This window comes from Dendrobates tinctorius, unplaced genomic scaffold (genome assembly GCF_039654945.1).
Source record: "Dendrobates tinctorius isolate UK_male_01 unplaced genomic scaffold, ASM3965494v1 ptg000129l, whole genome shotgun sequence".
Classification (NCBI taxonomy): Eukaryota; Metazoa; Chordata; class Amphibia; order Anura; family Dendrobatidae; genus Dendrobates; species Dendrobates tinctorius.
This window is the reverse complement of record NW_027361797.1, coordinates 10048058-10071830: the sequence shown is the minus strand read 5'-3', so window position 1 is coordinate 10071830 and position 23773 is coordinate 10048058. Positions and strand designations below refer to the sequence as shown.

The following is a 23773-nucleotide window of genomic DNA, read 5'->3' as shown; positions in this document are numbered from 1 at the left end:
GGCTGCATTATATTCTATTAAGGACCATGGGGAGTGCATTATACTATATGTAATATATGGGAACTGCATTATACTGTATCGAGGACTATCTGTCCCCATCATTCTTCCTCAGCCGTTGTAAAGAAACTCAGGAACAAGCGTCCGAATGACTTCAATATTGTCGACCACGCTCATTTAACGGCCTGAACTCAGCACATGTAAATACATCTGAAATGTTTCTGTGTGATCGTGCATGTGAGCATTTGGGGCCCCACTTTAAACTTTTGCCAAGGGCCTCACTTTCTCTAAAACTGGTCCAGTCTTTAGATAGATCATCAATATCTGATCGATGGATGAGCAACATTCAGCATCCCATCCAATCAGATATTCCCAGTGCAGGTGGTGATCAAATGTGCATGTGTGACACCCCAGAGTCTGGTTGTCACAGTAACATTACCTCCCTGTAATGGGTAAAGTCATGCTTGGAGGCAGAAAGGGACCCCATGCCAGGCAGCATAGATTTAATCACAATTTCCTGCTGCAGGTTAGAAAAGGGAGATGCCTTATAAATTCTGGCCAGCAGAGGGGGTTGGTGAGTCAGCTAGAAGTCAGCTGAGGGAGTTGTCATGGAAACGAGAGCAGCTGTGAGCTGTGAGGAGAGATGACAGTTACAACGTGAGGAGGTGAGGTAAAAAGATCTTTTTGGAAGATCCTGTGAGATGAAGACAGGGAGCTGATCTGTGAAGAGGGAAAGGACAAGAGCAGAGACTGAGAGACTCTAGGGAAGCTAAAATACTGCATATAGCAGACCCCTGAGTGAAGCGCTAATAAAGAGAAAAGGGACATCAGAGTCCTAGGCTGACAGGAACTGTACACCCTGATAGCCTAATCTGAAAGTACAGGGGATTGTAAATTCCTGTGCACATTGAACACCTGAGGGCATGGCAGCGGATAAGGAGCCCGAGACTGATGGTGAAAAGGACGGTACCCGTGGAATAGGCTCACGCTGACAGCCGTACAGGTTAGTAAAACCATCACGAATAGAGGGTCGCAGCATAGTTATATACAGCGGAGACCCACACACATAGCACAGAAAGGAAGGTCCTAAATCCTCACCTGGCAAGGTGGATCCCCTGAATGCCTCCAGGCGAGCCGGACTCATTCCATCACCTGTATGTGGTACTCCAGACGACAACCAATCACCAGTAAAAGGTAAAGAAACTGCACCTCTCTGTGTCTTTCTTTCATTTATCTGCACCCCAATGTTTACAGCCACTTTTACTATTTATTTAACATCTTTGCCCTGGGACTACAGCCCTACCTGTGGAGGGCTACAACATCATAGCTGCGCCCAACATCCATCCCAGAGAAGCAACACCGCAGCGCTGGTCACCTCTGACTAGAATACCACAGGTGGCGTCACGTATTTCACCATCTAATAACTTTATCTTCATTTTTACCACATACAGTAAATACCACACAACTTTCCCCTATTCCATTTACTGGACGCCTCTGGGCCACGGACTGGGTCGCTGCTGCCGTGACACCGTCCCCCATGGAAGTCGACGGGTCCGGTACAGAGTACCCCCAGGCCCCGCGGGGTGCTCCACATGCACAACTTTGTCAACTATTTAGTGGCCGCAGCACATCCGCCTCTTATTGATTCGAATAGGGGGCAGATGTTTAAATGCACAATACAATTGATGGAGCTGTGCAGCTCGCAACTGAGCACATCTGGGTACAGCTGATCAGCTGGGGTGCCAGGTGTTGCATCCCCACCAATCAGATATAGGTAATGGGGCAGCACGGTGGCTCAGTGGTTAGCACTGCAGCGCTGGGGTCCTGGATTCAAATCCCACTAAGGACAACATCTGCAAGGAGTTTGTATGTTCTCCCCGTGTTTGTGTGAGTTTGCTACGGCTATCCGGTACTTCCTCCCACACTCCAAAGACATTTTGATAGGGAATTTAGATTGTGAGTCCCATTGGGGACAGTGATTATTATGTATATAAATTATTGCAAAATAAGATTACACTATATAAGCAAAGCGTAATAAATAAATAAAAAAAAATTAAAGTTGTGGTCAAACCCTTCAAGCAATGACAGTCAATGACCATTTAATCCCTGGCTTTACAGCTGGATGAGATTATAACAGGGTGATCTGGTATATGACTTTTTTTATTTATTTTTTTTCTATTGTTTGTGAGGCAGGTTGAACACAAAGATTGCAATTTTGTCAATGTTTTTTATTCTTTTTATTGATGGCGATCATTGTGTGGTTAAATGGCTCTCTTCAATGCAATTATGTGTCACATGATGATATTGGTTTTACCATACCAAATTAATCTTGCTGGTGAAATATTTAAGGAACAGGGCACCACTTTGAATTTTTCACAAGGCCATAATTTATCTAAAACTGGTCCTAGAGGTGATCATAGTTTCTATCTTATTTTACGACATATGCAGATTTTTTTTGATGTAAAAGTTGGATAACCGCTTTACAGTCGATATGAGCCAGAGGTGCTGTTGTGTAAACTGTTCTCGGGCCTTCAGCTGTCTCCTGTCTTAGTAAAACAGGAAAATGAAAACATTCTGTCAGTGAAATGATTTATTATACTTGTCTCTAGTCAGCCTGCAGTCCCATGAACAGCTCTGCAGGTCTGTGCCTTATCTACTGAAAATACAATATGTTCTCATTGCAGGCCCCTAGGAAAACAAGTGGTCAAGTTGCAGTGCTAAAACTAGGCAGACCAGAAGCAATGCTGTTTACCAACTCGGTCTAGTACTCTGGGGTGGAACAGAAGTTTTCATAATTATTTTCAAATGTGTTGTGTTAAAGAAATAGATTTGTTAGTGAAATACACAAGAAATGTATGGCTATGTTGCCGATGTACATGCTAGGACAAAAAAACTTGGAGTGACCAAGTCAGTTTTTCAACTTAACTCCATAAAGTCAAGACCCTACACCCTGGCACTAAAAAATTATTATATATTTTTTTTGTGCAGTCACCCAATCTGGTGCATTTTGTTTGCCTTCCACTTTCTCAACCACAGAATTGACGCTCTGGTCTTCCTGTAGTCACAATGGCTTCCACAGAGGTACTATTCCTGTGCTGCGGAGGTACGGTTCAGTCTTAGACTGGGGTCACACTTGCGAGTGTGATGCGAGAAACTTGTGCATCAATACCCGGCACTGCCGCTGGCACTCGGGACCGGAGTGTGAGGCTGCATAGGAACCGAATAGGAACTGAATAGCAACCGCACACTCCGGTCCCGAGTGGCTGCGGCAGTGCCCGGTATTGATGAGAGAGATTCGTGTGAGTTTCTCGCATCACACTCACAGGTGTGACCCCGGCCTTACCATTGCTCCGTATACCACTACACTGGTCACCTTAGAAGCAGGAGGATTGGAATGCTGGACTCAGCATAGAAGGCAACAGGAGGTAAACGGGAAGTACCAGGTGGGGTGATTAGAGCATATATTAGCCATCCACACGTGGCGCTGTTCAGCGCCAAATAATATCCTACACACCTTTACTCACAGGGCTATTACAGTATGAAAAATAGACAGTTGAATCACTACTTATGGTCGCAAGCAAGAAGCACTGCTCAAATTTCACATGTTCAGTATTTGGTACTTTTTTGCCTCATTATTTATAGTCCAAGATCAGGAGAGGAACAATCAGAGGAAAAGTATAATAGAAACCCGTCACCACTTCTGTATTTATCACCCACTCCTGGTTTTGGCTTACACGTACTGAGGTAAACAACTCATACTAAACGTGTGCGCGTGACCTAAAGTCTACACGTTTGCATACAAAATAGAGTATACAGTGGAAATCTCTCCAATATGCCAAAAATTAAGTAACTTTTCAGTCTTTAATAACCAATGATTTGTCTTATTGACATAATTGAAGAGCCATAACTTTTCTATGTGTCTATTAATCTAGTTGTACGAGTGCAAAATTAAATCTGTATAATGTTTCACCCTTTAACCCCTTTCCGACATCAGACCACATCTTTTCTAGCACATGTAAACTGTTTTGAAAAGCTGACATGTGCCTCTAACAGCCACAGGAGGAATCATAATCCACACGCAGCTGTTAACCCGTTAAATGCTGCTGTCAAACACTGACATCGGCATTTAACTTGCGCTTGCAGACCTCTATGATTGTCACTGCTAGATTGCTATGAGCCCTGCCTGATGGTCGGCGCTCATAGCAAGTGAGTAATTCTGCTACATACAGGCGATCTAATCATGGCCTGTATGTAGCAGAGTCGATTGGACAAGTGCAGATTCTAGTCTCCCATGGAGACTATGGAAGCATGAAAAAAGTTAAAAAAAAGTTTTAAAAAATATTGAAAAAATAAAAAAATATAAAAGTTCAAATCACCACCCTTTTGCCCCAGTCAAAATAAAACAATAAAAAAGAATCAAACATACACATATTTGGTATCGGCGCATTCAGAATTGCCCGATCTATCAATATAAAAAAATAATTAGCTCGATCGCTAACCGGCGTAACAAGAAAACAATTCAAAACGCCAGAATTACGTTTTTTTTGGTCGTCACAACATTGCATTAAAATGCAATATCGGGCAATCAAAAGATCAAATCTGCACCAAAATTATATCATTAAAAACGTCAGCTCAGCGTGCGAAAAATAAGCCCTCAACCAACCCGAGATCATGAAAAATAGAGATGCGACGAGTATTGTAAAATGGCACAATTTTTTTTTTAAACAAACTGGAATTTTTTTTCACCACTTAAGTGAAAAAGAACCTAGACATGTTTGGTGTCAATGAACTCGAAATGAACATAAGGATGAGTGACCTCATGGAGATCAACATCCAACACTGCGGAGACACCATCACATGTTTCTCAACGCAGTGATCTAGAGCAATGCCCCCATCCCTTATGGGAAATATGCAAAAGCATGTAAATCAACAGCCGCGGAGACACCATCACATGTTTCTCAACGCAAGCAATGACTAGCCAGGTCTTTCCCCGGGAAGGAACAACCACGGGAAGGGCAGTCTCCAATGAAGGAAACCACCTATGCCAAAACATGGTATCCATCCACAGACAGCTGTTTCGGGGTATTGCCCCTCATCAGTGTGGAGTAGGAAACTGGCTAGTAGGAGCAATGCCTAGTGAAAGGCTATGAACATAAGGATGAGTGACCTCATGGAGATCAACATCCAACACTGCGGAGACACCATCACATGTTTCTCAACGCAGTGATCTAGAGCAATGCCCCCATCCCTTATGGGAAATATGCAAAAGCATGTAAATCAACAGCCGCGGAGACACCATCACATGTTTCTCAACGCAAGCAATGACTAGCCAGGTCTTTCCCCGGGAAGGAACAACCACGGGAAGGGCAGTCTCCAATGAAGGAAACCACCTATGCCAAAACATGGTATCCATCCACAGACAGCTGTTTCGGGGTATTGCCCCTCATCAGTGTGGAGTAGGAAACTGGCTAGTAGGAGCAATGCCTAGTGAAAGGCTATGAACATAAGGATGAGTGACCTCATGGAGATCAACATCCAACACTGCGGAGACACCATCACATGTTTCTCAACGCAGTGATCTAGAGCAATGCCCCCATCCCTTATGGGAAATATGCAAAAGCATGTAAATCAACAGCCGCGGAGACACCATCACATGTTTCTCAACGCAAGCAATGACTAGCCAGGTCTTTCCCCGGGAAGGAACAACCACGGGAAGGGCAGTCTCCAATGAAGGAAACCACCTATGCCAAAACATGGTATCCATCCACAGACAGCTGTTTCGGGGTATTGCCCCTCATCAGTGTGGAGTAGGAAACTGGCTAGTAGGAGCAATGCCTAGTGAAAGGCTATGAACATAAGGATGAGTGACCTCATGGAGATCAACATCCAACACTGCGGAGACACCATCACATGTTTCTCAACGCAGTGATCTAGAGCAATGCCCCCATCCCTTATGGGAAATATGCAAAAGCATGTAAATCAACAGCCGCGGAGACACCATCACATGTTTCTCAACGCAAGCAATGACTAGCCAGGTCTTTCCCCGGGAAGGAACAACCACGGGAAGGGCAGTCTCCAATGAAGGAAACCACCTATGCCAAAACATGGTATCCATCCACAGACAGCTGTTTCGGGGTATTGCCCCTCATCAGTGTGGAGTAGGAAACTGGCTAGTAGGAGCAATGCCTAGTGAAAGGCTATGAACATAAGGATGAGTGACCTCATGGAGATCAACATCCAACACTGCGGAGACACCATCACATGTTTCTCAACGCAGTGATCTAGAGCAATGCCCCCATCCCTTATGGGAAATATGCAAAAGCATGTAAATCAACAGCCGCGGAGACACCATCACATGTTTCTCAACGCAAGCAATGACTAGCCAGGTCTTTCCCCGGGAAGGAACAACCACGGGAAGGGCAGTCTCCAATGAAGGAAACCACCTATGCCAAAACATGGTATCCATCCACAGACAGCTGTTTCGGGGTATTGCCCCTCATCAGTGTGGAGTAGGAAACTGGCTAGTAGGAGCAATGCCTAGTGAAAGGCTATGAACATAAGGATGAGTGACCTCATGGAGATCAACATCCAACACTGCGGAGACACCATCACATGTTTCTCAACGCAGTGATCTAGAGCAATGCCCCCATCCCTTATGGGAAATATGCAAAAGCATGTAAATCAACAGCCGCGGAGACACCATCACATGTTTCTCAACGCAAGCAATGACTAGCCAGGTCTTTCCCCGGGAAGGAACAACCACGGGAAGGGCAGTCTCCAATGAAGGAAACCACCTATGCCAAAACATGGTATCCATCCACAGACAGCTGTTTCGGGGTATTGCCCCTCATCAGTGTGGAGTAGGAAACTGGCTAGTAGGAGCAATGCCTAGTGAAAGGCTATGAACATAAGGATGAGTGACCTCATGGAGATCAACATCCAACACTGCGGAGACACCATCACATGTTTCTCAACGCAGTGATCTAGAGCAATGCCCCCATCCCTTATGGGAAATATGCAAAAGCATGTAAATCAACAGCCGCGGAGACACCATCACATGTTTCTCAACGCAAGCAATGACTAGCCAGGTCTTTCCCCGGGAAGGAACAACCACGGGAAGGGCAGTCTCCAATGAGGTCACTCATCCTTATGTTCATAGCCTTTCACTAGGCATTGCTCCTACTAGCCAGTTTCCTACTCCACACTGATGAGGGGCAATACCCCGAAACAGCTGTCTGTGGATGGATACCATGTTTTGGCATAGGTGGTTTCCTTCATTGGAGACTGCCCTTCCCGTGGTTGTTCCTTCCCGGGGAAAGACCTGGCTAGTCATTGCTTGCGTTGAGAAACATGTGATGGTGTCTCCGCGGCTGTTGATTTACATGCTTTTGCATATTTCCCATAAGGGATGGGGGCATTGCTCTAGATCACTGCGTTGAGAAACATGTGATGGTGTCTCCGCAGTGTTGGATGTTGATCTCCATGAGGTCACTCATCCTTATGTTCATAGCCTTTCACTAGGCATTGCTCCTACTAGCCAGTTTCTTACTCCACACTGATGAGGGGCAATACCCCGAAACAGCTGTCTGTGGATGGATACCATGTTTTGGCATAGGTGGTTTCCTTCATTGGAGACTGCCCTTCCCGTGGTTGTTCCTTCCCGGGGAAAGACCTGGCTAGTCATTGCTTGCGTTGAGAAACATGTGATGGTGTCTCCGCGGCTGTTGATTTACATGCTTTTGCATATTTCCCATAAGGGATGGGGGCATTGCTCTAGATCACTGCGTTGAGAAACATGTGATGGTGTCTCCGCAGTGTTGGATGTTGATCTCCATGAGGTCACTCATCCTTATGTTCATAGCCTTTCACTAGGCATTGCTCCTACTAGCCAGTTTCCTACTCCACACTGATGAGGGGCAATACCCCGAAACAGCTGTCTGTGGATGGATACCATGTTTTGGCATAGGTGGTTTCCTTCATTGGAGACTGCCCTTCCCGTGGTTGTTCCTTCCCGGGGAAAGACCTGGCTAGTCATTGCTTGCGTTGAGAAACATGTGATGGTGTCTCCGCGGCTGTTGATTTACATGCTTTTGCATATTTCCCATAAGGGATGGGGGCATTGCTCTAGATCACTGCGTTGAGAAACATGTGATGGTGTCTCCGCAGTGTTGGATGTTGATCTCCATGAGGTCACTCATCCTTATGTTCATAGCCTTTCACTAGGCATTGCTCCTACTAGCCAGTTTCCTACTCCACACTGATGAGGGGCAATACCCCGAAACAGCTGTCTGTGGATGGATACCATGTTTTGGCATAGGTGGTTTCCTTCATTGGAGACTGCCCTTCCCGTGGTTGTTCCTTCCCGGGGAAAGACCTGGCTAGTCATTGCTTGCGTTGAGAAACATGTGATGGTGTCTCCGCGGCTGTTGATTTACATGCTTTTGCATATTTCCCATAAGGGATGGGGGCATTGCTCTAGATCACTGCGTTGAGAAACATGTGATGGTGTCTCCGCAGTGTTGGATGTTGATCTCCATGAGGTCACTCATCCTTATGTTCATAGCCTTTCACTAGGCATTGCTCCTACTAGCCAGTTTCCTACTCCACACTGATGAGGGGCAATACCCCGAAACAGCTGTCTGTGGATGGATACCATGTTTTGGCATAGGTGGTTTCCTTCATTGGAGACTGCCCTTCCCGTGGTTGTTCCTTCCCGGGGAAAGACCTGGCTAGTCATTGCTTGCGTTGAGAAACATGTGATGGTGTCTCCGCGGCTGTTGATTTACATGCTTTTGCATATTTCCCATAAGGGATGGGGGCATTGCTCTAGATCACTGCGTTGAGAAACATGTGATGGTGTCTCCGCAGTGTTGGATGTTGATCTCCATGAGGTCACTCATCCTTATGTTCATAGCCTTTCACTAGGCATTGCTCCTACTAGCCAGTTTCCTACTCCACACTGATGAGGGGCAATACCCCGAAACAGCTGTCTGTGGATGGATACCATGTTTTGGCATAGGTGGTTTCCTTCATTGGAGACTGCCCTTCCCGTGGTTGTTCCTTCCCGGGGAAAGACCTGGCTAGTCATTGCTTGCGTTGAGAAACATGTGATGGTGTCTCCGCGGCTGTTGATTTAAATGAACTCGAAATGACCTGGAGAATTATAATGGCAGGTTAGTTTTAGCATTTAACGAACATGGTGAAAAAAAACTAAAAACAACTGTGGGACTGCATTTTTTTTTCAATTTCACCGCACTTGGAATTTTGTTACCATTTTCGAGTACACAACATGGTAAAATCAATTGTGTCGTTCAAAAGTACAACTTGTCCTGCAAAAAACAAGCCCTCACATGGCCATATTGATGGAAAAATAAAAAAGTTATGGCTCTAAGAAGAAGGGGAGCAAAAAATGAAAATGCAAAACCAAAAATAACTCAGGTCGTTAAGGGGTTATTGACTTCGCTATTTTCCGTTTTCAGTTGTTGCACTTTATTCTTTTCTTCCCCTAACTCCAAGAACCATAACTTTTTTATTTTTCCATTTCCATATGAGGGCTTGTTTTTTGCTGGATGAGTTGTACTTTTGAATTACATCATTCATTTCATCATGTGATGCACTGGAAAGCGAGCTAAAAAAATCCAAGTGAGTTGAAATTGCAAAAAAAATGCAATTCCACAATTATTATTATTTTTTTATTTACCATGTTCACTATATCAACAAAAACCTAAAGAGTTGAACATAATTTGGTGTTCATGCAGAACACCAGCACGTGTTCACCCATTAGCTGATGTCCACTATCTGGGTCTCAGCCCTTCTCAGTGCTTATTCACATTACATCACTTGATATATGGTAAGCTTTTAATACTAGATGTTAGGACCGTCCTAAATAGGGTCACCATGACATAGTAGGATGGCTTTTCAGTTTTTTTTTTTAATTAAAATTATTTTAACTAAGTACTTTATTTTATTTTCGTGCACTTATTGCTATTTATTTATTTACTGCAAGATATATGCTTATTTTGTTTTTAGCTTATGTTCACTATATGGCAAAACTGACCTGGCAATATGATTCTTCAGGTCACTATGAGTACGCAGATACTAAAAATTTATAGTTTTTTTTTTATTTAAATGGTGAAAAAATATTCCAAAATTTTTAAGAAATTTATTTTTTGCTTTGGTCGCCGTTTACTGAGCCCCATAACATTTTAATATTTCAGGATTTGGGGCTGGGTGAGGGCTTATATTTTGCACCCTGAGCTGATGTTCTTACTGATACCATTTTGGTGTAGATACAATGTTTTGATCGCCTATTATTGCATTTTATTGCAATCTTGCGGTGGCCCAAAAAAAATGTGATTTTGGCATTTTGATTTATTTTCTCATTGCGTCGTTTACCAATCGGAATAATTTAGTTGTTCTCTTTGGAGACTAGAAGCTGCCATCGTCCAATCGCCTGTGCTATACATAGTAGTGCCAAGAGTCGTTGTTCACATGAGGATAGTAATGGTGGGCACAGGTTCTTCAGCTGACCTTCGGCTGTTGTGGCAACCCATTGGTGTTTCTTGATCACGTGACAGGGGTGTTGATGGGCCGGGTGAATGACGCACTTCCTGCTTGCACATATTTAATCCTGCTGTCAGTGACTGACAGCAGGATTTAACTGGGTAACAGCTGCAGGCGTTGCAGATGTTAAAGGCTCTTGCTAAAACCAGGGGAAGAGTCTTGAGGAGATCATTTGCATATTCCCAGTGCCTTCTGGGATAAGTGAAGAGTCTCCGCGAGCTCAACGATCACTGGGTTTTGGCCATTGCAGCTGAAAAGAGGAAATCGGAAAAACCGCGCGCCTGTCGGCGTGCAAATTTTGGCTCATCTTTGATCGTTTTAAGGAAATCTCAAGATGGAAGAGGCCAGGAGCCATTTGGTGAGCTGCATTTCTTGCTACATGTTCACAGATTTACCAGTGGAAAAGCCAAACTTCACATGCCACAAATGCAAGCTTGTGTCCCTGTTGGAGGAAAAGTTGCAAAATCTCGAAGAGAGGTTAGCTACGTTGAAGATCATTAAGGAAGGTGAAGAGTTCTTGGACAGAGCAGAATTATCTCTTCATGTTACAGAAAGAGAAGAAATTCGAAGTGCACCTGAAGAAACAGAGGAATGGAGACATGTGACCCAGAGAAGCAGGAGGATCAGGAGGCAGTCAGCACCCATACTGCTCAGAAACCAGTACCAGGCTCTCACGCAGGAAAACGATGAAGAAATACATCAGGATAAGACTTTGCCAACAAACAGCAACCTTGTACGCCTTCAGAGTCCTCCTGGATGGAGAAAGAAAAATGTTGTGAAGAAGAAACGGAGAGTGGTGGTCATGGGGGATTCCCTGTTGAGAGGAACAAAGGCCGCTATCTGCAGACCGGATATAACTTCAAGAGAAATGTGCTGTCTTCCAGGTGCAAAAATTAAAGATGTGTCTGACAGGATATCAGGACTCTTCAGACCTACAGATGACTACCCATTCCTGCTACTACATGTGGGGACAAATGACACCGCAAGAAACGACCTGGAAACCATCTGCAGAGACTTTGAAGACTTAGGCAAGAAAGTGAAAGAACTGGGAGCGCAGGTGGTCTTCTCTTCCATCCTCCCAGTGGATGGCCATGGAACAAGGAGGTGGAATAAGATTCTGCAGGTAAACAACTGGCTACGTCGATGGTGCCATCAGCAACGATTTGGATTTCTGGATCACGGAGTGAACTACTTATACGATGGACTACTTGCTAGAGATGGGGTGTACCTTACGAAGACTGGAAAGCATGTATTTGGAAGTCGCCTTGCTACACTTGTAAGGAGAGCTTTAAACTAGAACAACATGGGAAGGGAAGCAAAAGACCAGAAAAAGCCATACACCTGACAAATGCTATTGAGAACTCTGCTATTAGAAGTGGAAAGGAAGAACAAAGACGAAAGAATCTAATTAATAAAAATATTGGAGAAAGAGAAACCAATCACAAACTAAAGTGTTTCTATACTAATGCACAAAGCATGGGCAACAAACAAGGAGAATTGGAACTACTAACACAGGAAAAGAAATATGATGTCATTGGAATCACTGAAACTTGGTGGGACAATACACATGATTGGAATACAAGACTAGAAGGATACAACTTATTTGCAAGAAACAGACTTGATAAACGAGGAGGGGGTGTCGCATTGTATGTTAGAAACGCGTATATCTGCACAGAGATTGAAGCTTCAGAGACTAGGAGTTATGTCGAAACTGTTTGGGTAAGAATACAAGGACAGAACAATGGAAAGGACACCATTGTAGGCATTTACTACAGGCCGCCTGTGCAAGCTGAAGATATGGATGAACTCTTTATGCATCAAATGGCCAAGTTCTCCAAAAAATATGACATAGTGGTCATGGGAGGTTTCAACTATCCAGACATTTGTTGGGAATCTCTCTCAGGCAAAACAAACAGGTCAAGGAAATTCTTATCCTCTCTTGCTGACAACTTTATCTTCCAAAAGGTAGGGGAGAAAACAAGGGGAACTGCTACCTTGGATCTAATTCTTATAAACAGGGAGGAAATGGTTGAGGAGGTAAAAGTGGCTGGGACCCTAGGAGGTAGCGACCATGCTATTTTAGAATTTTGGATAATTAGAGGCGGAAGACCTGTGAAGACTCAGACGTCAAGGTTAGATTTCACAAAGGCAGATTTTAAGGGATTCAGAAAGAGAATTGGAGGGATCCAATGGCTGGATATCCTTAAAGACAAAAATGTCCAGGAAGGATGGGAAATCTTGAAAAATGAAATTCTCAAAGCACAGTTGTTAACAATTCCGAAAAGAGGGAAGAATAGGAAGCATTTAAGGAAACCAGGATGGATGAACACAGAACTTAAGCACATGCTAAAAAGGAAGAAAAAAATGTTTATAAAATGGAAAGAGGGAGGCATATCTAAAGAAGAATATAATGCTGTCTGCAGAACCTGCAGGGCACAAATCAGATTAGCTAAAGCTGAAAATGAATTGAGGCTTGCAAGAGATGTCAAAAGCAATAATAAAGGATTTTGGGGATATGTCAAAAGTAAAAGAAAAGTCAAAGATGCTATAGGATTTTTACAGGATGAAAATGATGAAGTGGTAAGACAGGATGTTGAGAAGGCTGAACTTTTAAATTCCTATTTTGCATCTGTTTTCTCTCAGAAAGGAAATGTAACATCAACTGTTATTCACTGTCCTATTAAAGGAATAGAAGAATCCAGGATATCTATAAACAGAAAGATAGTGAGGAAACACTTAGCTAACCTAAATGAATTCAAGTCTCCAGGTCCAGATGAATTACACCCCAGAGTACTGAAGGAGATAGCAGAAGAAATTTTTGAACTCCTCTCCATAATCTTTGAAAATTCTTGGAGAACAGGAGAAGTGCCAGAAGACTGGAGAAGAGCAAATGTTGTTCCTATCTTCAAAAAGGGGAAGAAGGTGGACCCAGGCAACTATAGGCCGGTGAGTCTGACTTCTATACCAGGAAAGATCTTTGAACAAATTATTAAACAACATGTATGCCAATACCTGGATAAGAATGAAGTGATTAAACAGAGTCAGCATGGGTTTGTAACTAATAAGTCATGTCAGACTAACTTAATTTCCTTCTATGACGGTATCACTGATTGGGTGGATCAAGGAAATGCTGTAGATATAGTATATCTTGACTTCAGCAAAGCATTTGACAAAGTCTCTCATACAATCCTTATTGAAAAAATGACTAAGTATGGAATGGACAAGACAACTGTTAGGTGGATTCATAACTGGCTTAGTGATCGGACCCAAAGAGTGGTCGTAAATGGCTGCACATCCAGTTGGAAGAATGTCTCAAGTGGGGTACCACAGGGCTCTGTCCTGGGCCCTGTATTGTTCAACATCTTTATCAACGATTTAGATGAAGGAATTGAGGGTAAACTGATTAAATTTGCTGATGACACAAAGCTAGGAGGGATAGCTAATACTAGAGAAGAGAGAGAGAGGATTCAAAAAGATTTAAATAAACTGGAGAAGTGGGCAGCAACTAACAGAATGGTTTTTAACAGGGAGAAATGCAAAGTACTACATCTGGGCAATAAAAATGAAAAAAGCATATATAGAATGGGAGGAATAGGGCTAAGTGACAGCACATGTGAAAAAGACTTGGGTATACTAATAGATCACAGACTGAATATGAGTCAACAGTGTGATGCAGCAGCAAAAAAGGCAAATGCAATTCTAGGATGTATTAACAGAAGCATACAGTCTAGATCACGTGAAGTCATTATTTCCCTCTACTCCTCTTTGGTCAGACCTCATCTGGAATATTGTGTCCAGTTTGGGGCACCACATTTTAAAAAAGACATCAACAAACTGGAGCAAGTTCAGAAAAGAGCGACCAGAATGGTGACCGGTCTGCAAACCCTATCTTATGAGGAAAGGTTGCAGGATTTGGGAATGTTTAGTTTGCAAAAGAGAAGACTGAGAGGAGACTTAATAGCTGTCTACAAATATCTAAAGGGCTGTCACATTGTAGAAGGATCAACTTTATTCTCATTTGCACAAGGAAAGACTAGAAGCAATGGGATGAAACTGAATGGGAGGAGACACAGATTAGATATTAGAAAAAACTTTTTGACAGTTAGAGTGATCAATGAGTGGAACAGGCTGCCACGAGAAGTGGTGAGTTCTCCTTCAATGGAAGTCTTCAAACAGAGGCTGGACAAACATCTGACTGGGATGATTTAGCGAATCCTGCTTTGAGCAGGGGGTTGGACTAGATGGCCCAGGAGGTCCCTTCCAACTCTACGATTCTATGATTCTATGATTCTATGATTCTATGATAGCTGATTAAATCAGTCATCATGCACGTGGAAAGGTGTGGGCTCGGTGTGCGAGCCAACAGCAAAGACAGGGACACAACTTTTGATTTAAATCTACATCAAAGGTCCTGAAGGAGTTAATGTTTCAGTACCTTGACAAAAAAAATTGTTTTTGTTTCTCCATATACCAAGAATCACATTTTAATCAATTTAATGAGGTCTTTTATAGAAATTAATGCACAAGCAAAATAAGTTATAGTTTATTATTATCCACAACTGCACAATTGTTTGAGGCATGTGGAAGTATAGGTCCATATGTACAGGTGCAGTGAAGCTGAGCTCATGGGAGCATCCCTGTGATTGACAGTCACGATCCTGAAGTAACAGACGGTATCTGGAAAGGTTCAGATCCCAGAGGCATGGTCTAACAGTTTGCCTGTCATTGATACAGTGACAGGCAATAATGGTTTGGAATACTAAGGAATCCAAAGTTTTATGCATGTGATCATGAGAGATATTATCGACCTCAGACTAATATCATAATCTAATATATAAAGCTCAAGTGTGTGTTTGTATGTATATATGTATGTATGTCCGGGATTGGCATCCGCACCTTCGCAGCTACAGCCACAAAATTTGGCACAGTCACACGTCTGGACCCCGAGAGTGTCCTAGGCTATGTTGTGATGCAAAATTTTAACCCCGCGAGTTCCAATTCACCAAACAATTTTGCCCCTATCTACATAATGGGGAAAAAGTGTGTGTGCATCAAGCCCCGCCCTTCATTATGATGTCACAATTGTTGCAATGGTGACGGTTATGTCATAACGGTTGCCATGGTGATGATGATGTCATAATGGGTATATGGGCATGGGACTATGGGATGGAGGATGTGTATGACGGGTATATGGGCACGGGACTATGGGATGAAGGATATGTATGACGGGTATATGGGCACTGGACTATGGGATGAAGGATATGTATGACGGGTATATGGGCACGGGACTATGGGATGGAGGATATGTATGACGGGTATATGGGCACTGGACTATGGGATGAAGGATATGTATGACGGGTATATGGGCACTGGACTATGGGATGAAGGATATGTATGACGGGTATATGGGCACGGGACTATGGGATGGAGGATGTGTATGACGGGTATATGGGCACTGGACTATGGGATGAAGGATATGTATGACGGGTATATGGGCACTGGACTATGGGATGAAGGATATGTATGACGGGTATATGGGCACGGGACTATGGGATGGAGGATATGTGTGATGGGTAAATGGGCACGGGACTATGGGATGGAGGATAATTATAATTTGCTATAACTAACCACAGTTAGTTAATATGCCCGGGCAGCGCCGGGCTCTTCAGCTAGTAATATCATAACAATGACAAATAATCCTACAAAACATGAGCCTTCATATTGCTGCAATGCCAGGAAAATAAAAAAAATAACTCTTTGAATGTAATGGTGAAAAAATAATGAAAAGATCAATTTTGAAATCTTGTTAGATTAAGAAAGTTGCAAAAAATATATAGAGCAGGGTATAACCAAATCTTATATCTGACGCTAGTCATACATCCCTAGTGCAAAAGCCTTAAAGACAACCTGTCAGAAGGATCAACCCTCCTAAGCCATCTATATGGGCATGTAGGTCACAGGAACCTGAATAATAAGATACCTTGATATCTGGGACCCGATGTCTTATCAGAGATATACATGTTTTTCTTATATGTAAATGAGCTGTTCCAGGCTGTAGTACAGACACTGATCCGCATGAGAATCTGCCTCCAGGGCTTGTGTTATATAGAAGGAATGTGTGATGGCTGCTCTTTACTCTCCTGATCTCACTGCAGAGCTGTGTGTGATTATAACTGACACATCTGCAGGTTCCTCTCAGCTTCAGATTTCACTTCACAGGGAGACAGGGTTGTAATATTGTTGCAATACAGCAAAGCTGTGAGAGCTGCAGTAAATGTGTTTGTAAAAAGACAAAGTTCAGTTCTACTGTTCTGTGTTAGCTACATGTCTCACACTGGTAACTCCTCCTTCTATTTAATAAGCTCTGGAGGGGAGTCTCATGCAGATCAGTCTCTGTTCCATAGCTTGAACAACTTATTTATATATAAGAAAACCGTGGATCTTTTTGGAATAAGACATTTGATCTCAGATATCAAGATATCATTTTATTCAGCTTCTTACGACCTACATGCCCATCTAGACAGCATAGGAGGGTTGATCCTACTGACCGATTCCTATTACAGGGAGTTTGTCAGAACAAAATGACTGTTCAAACGAAGCAGAGCACCTGGTAAAGGTAATGGCTGTGATAAAAATCTTGTTTTGTTTGTCAAAATCTATTTCCCTGTGTTCTGGAAATAGTATTTTTTTTTCAAATATGCTAATGAGGCACTCATTACATCCTTAGCATGGCCACATAGTTAACTTTACTTTCTCACTGACTTGTTTTTCATTGACCTTTGTCTTTCTCTGGCTCAAGTAAAGCAAAAGTAGTCAATAATTGAAGAATTGAAGATGAGGTGATATATATGCAAAACAAGTAGGTGGGAAGGTGCAGGAACTCCTCCGGCACACAAAGGGTGTACTGAGCACCTCATTAGCAAATTTAAATAAAGAACAATTTCTGGCAATTGAAGTAATTTATTTGGGGCACTATAGGTAAGCTGTACATTAAAAATGTATTTTACTGCGGTACCATATTAGATAGTGATGGGCAGACCCATCAGGTTAGGCCAAATTTTTAAAAAAAATTTGGTTTGAGTACCAGAACGGTACCCAAACTCAGAGCCGAACATGAACCAAAACCCTATTCAAATAAATGGGGGGGGCTCGAACAGACGGCATTTCCCATGCTGTCATCTGTATGACAGTGCAAGAAACACTGGCTCTGATAGGCGATAACGTTACATGTTACAGCTGGTCACAGCATTGCGCTTCTCACGCTGTCACATAGATAAAAGTGTGTGAGCCAGCAGCTGTTACTGGCCGTGAAAAGGTTACTGCCAGTCACAGGCATTGGCTAATGAGAGTACTACTCTCATCATAGTATGCCTGGTTTTGCTGATAGCAGAGAGAGTAGGTGCACGACAATGAGTGTATTCAACAGCCAGCCCCCAGCTGTCTGCTTTCCCTTGGCAGATCAAAAATCGGAGGGACCCACGTTGTTTTTTTCATCTCTTTATTTATTTAATACTAATAAATAAATGAAAAAAATGGCATGGGTCCCCCTTTATTTTGAGTAATCAGCCAAGGGAAAGCAGACAGCTAAGAGCTGCAGCCCACAGCTATGTACTTTCCCTTGGCTTGTTATAAAAAATGAGGGAACGTCATTTTTTTCATCTGTTTATTTATTTATTTATTACTAATAAAAATAAAAATTGCTGTAAACCAGAATTTCCATGCTATGAAATGGCTGTAAAATGGTGGTAGCCCTGCAAAAAAATGGGGATAGGGAAATATCTTAAAATAACAGACAAAAAAAGAACCATAATTCAGAGGTCCAATGGGAGGACAGGGTGGAGGTGGGCATGGTGTTGGAGGTGGATAAGGGAAGGGAGGCAACACTTGTTTTTTTATGCAAATGATGACTTAAAATAAGAGAGAGAAAAAATAAACAAAAGTAAAAAAAAAATTGAGCCATTAGGATGAGGTCCAAGTAGAGGATGGGGTGGAGGTGTAAGGATGAGAGGGGGCCAACACTTTTTTTTTGCTAGACAAAAGATGAATGAAAATAACAGAGAAAAAAATAAGCAAGAATAAAAGAATAGAACCATGAGACAGAGGTCCAAGTGGAGGAGGAGGAGAGGGGCCAAAACTTTTTTGTGAATAGGATTGTGAATATCTTTTAACTCTCAAACACATGATTAATAGTTAATGACCAACATCAGACCCTTCTAAAAACTAGAGAAAGTGAACTTTCTCCATACATAAAACATGCTACAACCTGTATGTACTTGACACAAACACAATAACAATCCCCACTGCTTAATACGATGTTTTAAAGGTTAATACGACATAGCAGATGTCAGATCTCCTGTAAACGCTAATTATGGTGGCAAAGTATCAGTAATGTTTCATCATCCTGCTCTGAAACTAGCAAACTTATTTGTTTAAAGATTAGGCATCTGGTGTTTTTATAGCATCACAATATAACACTTCTGTTAAAGTCAATTCAGTTTGTGAAGTGGTTGCCATAATGAATTCAGTAGATGGAAAATAGGATTAGCGGAACATAGGTTAACATCTAATCTATTTCCTAGCTTATACAATTGATCAGACAAGACATATTGATAGACATTTATTATTGACTTTATGTCGCCTTCTGATGGAAAAAAAGCAACAAATTACTGCAACATGTACACCATTATATGCAGCGCTTTTCACTTTCACCCCCCTATGCCACTTTTCATAAGGAGCTGGTCCATAAGTGTCTTGATACAATTACTATAATAATTGACTCCACTTTTTACTATCTAATATATAAAGCTCAAGTGTGTGTATGTATGTGTGTATGTCCGGGATAGGCATCCACACCGTCGCAGCTACAGCCACAAAATTTGGCACAGTCACACGTCTGGACCCCGAGAGTGTCCTAAGCTATGTTGTGAGGCGAAATTTTAACCCTGCGCATTCCAATTCACCAAACAATTTTGCCCCTATCTACATAATGGGGAAAAAGTGTGTGTGTGTCAAGCCCCGCCCCTCATTATGATGTCATAATGGTTGCCATGGCGACGCTGATGTCATCGTAGGTTGCAAGCCACGCCGCTCATTATGATGTCATAATGGTTGACTATGGGATGGAGGATGTGTGATGGGTATATGGGCACTGGACTATGGGATGGAGGATATGTATGACGACTATATGGGCACCGGACTATGGGATGGAGGATGTGTGATGGGTATATGGGCACGGGACTATGGGATGGAGGATATGTATGACAGGTATATGGGCACAGGACTATGGGATGGCGGATATGTATGATGGGTATATGGGCACGGGACTATGGGATGGAGGATATGTATGATGGGTATATGGGCATGGGACTATGAGATGAAGGATGTGTGATGGGTATATGGGCACTCGACTATGGGATGGCGAATATGTATGATGGGTATAGGGCACGGGACTATGGGATGTCGAATATGTATGATGGGTATATGGGCACTCGACTATGGGATGGCAAATATGTATGATGGGTATATGGGCACGGGACTATGGGATGGCGAATGTGTATGATGGGTAGATGGGCATGGGACTATGGGATGGAGGATGTGTGATGGGTATATGGGCATGGGACTATGGGATGGAGGATGTGTGATGGGTATATAGGCACTCGACTGTGGGATGGAGAATATGTATGATGGGTATATGGGCACGGGCCTATGGGATCGTGGATATGTATGATGGGTATTGGACTATGGGATGGAGGATGTGTGATGGGTATATGGGCACGGGCCTATGGGATCGTGGATATGTATGATGGGTATATGGGCACGGGACTATGATATGGCGGATAATTATAATTTGTTATAACTAACCACAGTTAGTTACTATGCCCGGGCAGCACCGGGCTCTTCAGCTAGTTAATAAATATACAACAGTATTTTATGGTAGTAAGCATTTCATTAAGACTGGTGTAAAGTACGAGTGCCCTAATAAGTGTCCTCTACTGTGCTTTTATTGAGCTCAAAACTGACTGATTCCTGTTACACAATATATTTAGGGAGAATATCATAAGAAAATGGCCAGTAGGAATTTAGAGTTCTTTATTACAAAAAATTAAACCCTTCGGACCTGCAAAGATACTGTATATTATAAATTTGCTGTAATCAGAATCTAAATTTTGGACCAAGACATAACAACATACTTCTAAAAAGTTGTCATTCACTTTAAAGGGGTTGTCCATCCACACCAGATTCATGACCCATCTACAGTTGCTCAAGATAGGTTATAAACATTATATCAGTGAAAGTCCGACGCCTGGCATCCCTATGGATTATCTGTTATTTGCTCCAGTGACTGCTGGTTGTAAACACTTTGACCCCAATTTATCAAAGCGATTATGCCATTCTGTTGTAATCTCTTTGAAAAGTTGTAGAAAAACTTTTCAATGTTTGGCACTTTTATCAGTTTCAGAGCTGGTAAAGAATGCCAGCATGACGGGGGCTAGAAATCATACTCCAGTCCCCAACTGGAGTAAGATTTGTGGCTTACAGAGGTTTATGCCACATGTAAGGCGCTCCTCTTGTCAGCACACCTTTTAATGAATCACGAGAGTCTGACTCAACACACATCCTCATTAGAGATGAGTGCATATGTTTGAAAACGTTCGCCAAATCCGAATTTGCCATATTCGTGCCATATTGGTACCCCATTTGTGCCAATATTATGTTTGTTGATCGTTTTTGAACATATTTGCTCATTTCTACTCCTATTGACTCCAATGGTGTTTGGCTATGTTGTGCGAATATTGCAAAAACAATATTCGCCGGCGATCGTAATCTGAACTGAATATTGGAAAATTTGCTCAACTCTACTCCTAATCAAGACTGGAGTTGATGAATAGGGGTCTATGAGCAGAGCTTCAAAGTACAGCTATATTGATTGTGGACTGAATGCTGCTGGGTGTTGTAGATTAGCTCCTGTGAATAGAAGGCATTTTGCAGCGCCCATCAGCAGCCACTGTCAACTCCGTGGCTAGCACTGTAGCTTTGCAGCGCTGAGGTCCTGGGTTCAAATCCCACCAAGGAAAACATCTGCAAGGAGTTTGTATGTTCTCCCCGTGTTTGCGTGGGTTTCCTCTATGTACTCTGGTTTCATCCCACATTCCAAAGACATACTGCTAGGGAATCTAGATTGTGAGCCAGAGTGGGGACAGCGATGATAATGTCTGTAAAGAGGAGTGGAATTTAAGGCCACTATATAATTGAATAAAATAAATATGGCTGCATTTTTGCAGCTCCGTTCAAAGTGTATACATCTAGCAGCTGCTGGAGCATGGAGCAAATAGAGCTGATCATTAGAGGTGCAGGGTATTGGATCACCACCTCTTTCATATTGATCATCTATCCTATGGATTGGCCCTCAACATGGTGTGACCGGATGACCCCTTTAAGCTTCTTGTAAAACCATATTATGAGCATTCTATAGATTGACATAGATAATAATGGAAAAAAAGCTATAGATGTTTTAAAAGAAATCTATTATTTTTTCTTGTGATAGTTCCCTGAACGTCATGATAGTCCTGAATAGAATTGAAATAAATGAATAATATACAGTCATGGCCAAAAGTATTGACACCCCTGCAATTCTGTCAGATAATATTCAGTTTCTTCCTGAAAATGATTGCAAACACAAATTCTTTGGTATTATTATCTTCATTTAATTTGTCTTAAATGAAAAAAACACAAAAGAGAATGACGCAAAAAGCAAAACATTGATCATTTCACACAAAACTCCAAAAATGGGCCGGACAAAAGTATTGGCACCCACAGCCTAATTCTTGATTGCACAACCTTTAGCCAAAATAACTGCGACCAACCGCTTCCGGTAACCATCAATGAGTTTCTTACAATGCTCTGCTGGAATTTTAGACCATTCTTCTTTGGCAAACTACTCCAGGTCCCTGATATTTGAAGGGTGCCTTCTCCAAACTGCCATTTTTAGATCTCTCCACAGGTGTTCTATGGGATTCAGGTCTGGACTCATTGCTGGCCACCTTAGAAGACTCCAGTGCTTTCTCTCAAACCATTTTCTAGTGCTTTTTGAAGTGTGTTTTGGGTCATTGTCCTGCTGGAAGACCCATGACCTCTGAGGGAGACCCAGCTTTCTCACACTGGGCTCTAAATTATGCTGCAAAATTTGTTGGTAGTCTTCAGACTTCATAATGCCATGCACACGGTCAAGCAGTCCAGTGCTAGAGACAGCAAAGCAACCCCAAAACATCAGGGAACCTCCGCCATGTTTGACTGTAGGGACCGTGTTTTTTTCTTTGAATGCCTCTTTTTTCTCCGAAAAACTCTATGTTGATGCCTTTGCCCAAAAAGCTCTACTTTTGTCTCATCTGACCAGAGAACATTCTTCCAAAACTTTTTAGGCTTTTTCAGGTAAGTTTTGGCAAACTCTAGCCTGGCTTTTTCATGTCTCGGGGTAAGAAGTAGGGTCTTCCTGGGTCTCCTACCATGCAGTCCCTTTTCATTCAGACGCTGATGGATAGTACGGGTTGACACTGTTGTACCCTCGGACTGCAGGGCAGCTTGAACTTGTTTGGATATTAGTCGAGGTTCTTTATCCAACATTACGCACAATCTTGCGTTGAAATTTCTTGTCAGTTTTTCTTTTCCGTCCACATCTAGGGAGGTTAGCCACAGTGCCATGGGCCTTAAACTTCTTGATGACACTGCGCACGGTAGACACAGGAACATTCAGGTCTTTGGAGATGGACTTGTAGCCTTGAGATTGCTCATGCTTCCTCACAGTTTGGTTTCTCAAGTCCTGAGACAGTTATTTGGTCTTCTTTCTTTTCTCCATGATCAATGTGGTACACACAAGGACACAGGACAGAGGTTGAGTCAACTTTAATCCATGTCAACTGGCTGCAAGTGTGATTTAGTTATTGCCAACACCTGTTAGGTGGCACAGGTAAGTTACAGGTGCTGTTAATTACACAAATTAGAGAAGCATCACATGATTTTTCGAACAGTGCCAATACTTTTGTCCACCCTCTTTTTTATGTTTGGTGTGGAATTATATCCAATTTGGCTTTAGGGCAATTCTTTTTGTGTTTTTTCATTTAAGACAAATTAAATGAAGATAATAATACCAAAGAATTTTTGTTTGCAATCATTTTCAGGAAGAAACTGAGTATTATCTGACAGAATTGCAGGGGTG

General features: G+C 42.5%; 1 protein-coding gene across 1 annotated transcript in view; it reads left to right on the top strand.

The window, feature by feature from the left end:
• Nucleotides 1–23773, top strand: part of TMEM114 (transmembrane protein 114) — a 79378-nt gene that overhangs the window by 27594 nt on the left and 28011 nt on the right. The gene's annotated exons all lie outside the window — the stretch shown is intronic.